Genomic DNA, 1,146 nt, shown 5'->3' with positions numbered 1-1,146 from the left:
TTAGTAGCTTGTTAGTAGCTTGTTAGTAGCTTGTTAGTAGCTTGTTAGTCTATTGATTCTGAATGAGCGGGTTAGCAGCTAGTCTCTTGTAAGTCCTCTAACTCCCCTGGCTTTTAGGGCAAAATAACACGTGAGGTTTATGTGCATCATGGCATGGTGACGTGGGTGCCTCTGTACCAGACGAAGATTTAGGCTACCTGGGGAGATAGGTGCTTGAGAGCAGGCCACTGACACTGGAACTTGTGTTCACCTGGTCTGCTACTGCTGCACGAGAGCAGCATGTTCTCGCCACGTACTCTCATGTGTTTATTGACAGGTCATACATATCACGTGTGCTGGTCTCTGGTGATTTATTTGTGTATTTGCAGAATGAGGGTCTGATCCACAGGCGGGAGGTCTGGTGCCTTTTAGAGCCCCTGTTCCCCTTCTAACACTTCGAGGGCAGTGAAGTGCTGCATCTAAGCAGTCAGTCCAGCATTAAAGGAAGTGCCCAGAGTGATGGATTTGCTGTAGTGGTGTGTGTCTAGCCTGTACCTCACTCAGAAACTGCTCCTGGGAGCAGGCAGGGGACCTGTTATGGTGATCACCTTACCAAGCACCCTGAGATGGGTGCTCTGCTTTTCTCTGCTTCTTGCACATGTGCTGTACTAGCTATACACAAGTGAAACCGAAAGCAAGGCATTGTAGGTATGTATGTTATGAAGCCTTTAAAGAGTTTTTTACAGCACCGAGACCGGAATCTTCCAGGCTGACACCATTTTCTTTAATGGAATGGCAGAACTGCAGATCTTCAAGTAAACTTTGGCTTACCCTACTGTCAGTTGTGTCGGTGTAAATCTGTTCATTCGCTTAGCTCCCAAAAGTTGAAGCAGTTGTAACAAGGAGAACTTAATTCAACATGGCAGAGATCGCAGCCCTGCAGGGGAGTGAAATGGCTCGAGGATTTGAATTTCAGAAGTGAAAAATCTCAGGGGACGCGAGACAAGCATCTATTTGAATTCTTGATGAAAACACTTGGTGAAAGCCCATTTGTTCCAGTAGGCCAACAGGTATAATAACCGTGTGTATTGCATCTGCTTGTTTCTGCTAGCTAGTAACCCCGTTCATCTGGACTCCTCAGACAGCTGCAAGCACTGTGCATCTCAG

At 46.8% G+C, this 1,146-nt stretch overlaps 1 protein-coding gene across 6 annotated transcripts in view; it reads left to right on the top strand.

The window, feature by feature from the left end:
* The window catches only part of NAP1L1 (nucleosome assembly protein 1 like 1), a 28,399-nt gene that overhangs the window by 1,001 nt on the left and 26,252 nt on the right, over window positions 1-1,146 (top strand). The window lies entirely within an intron of this gene.

This window comes from Oxyura jamaicensis, chromosome 1 (assembly GCF_011077185.1).
Source record: "Oxyura jamaicensis isolate SHBP4307 breed ruddy duck chromosome 1, BPBGC_Ojam_1.0, whole genome shotgun sequence".
NCBI classification, from domain to species: domain Eukaryota; kingdom Metazoa; phylum Chordata; class Aves; order Anseriformes; family Anatidae; genus Oxyura; species Oxyura jamaicensis.
Note: the sequence above shows the minus strand (reverse complement) of the source record. Positions and strands in the feature narration are given on the sequence as shown.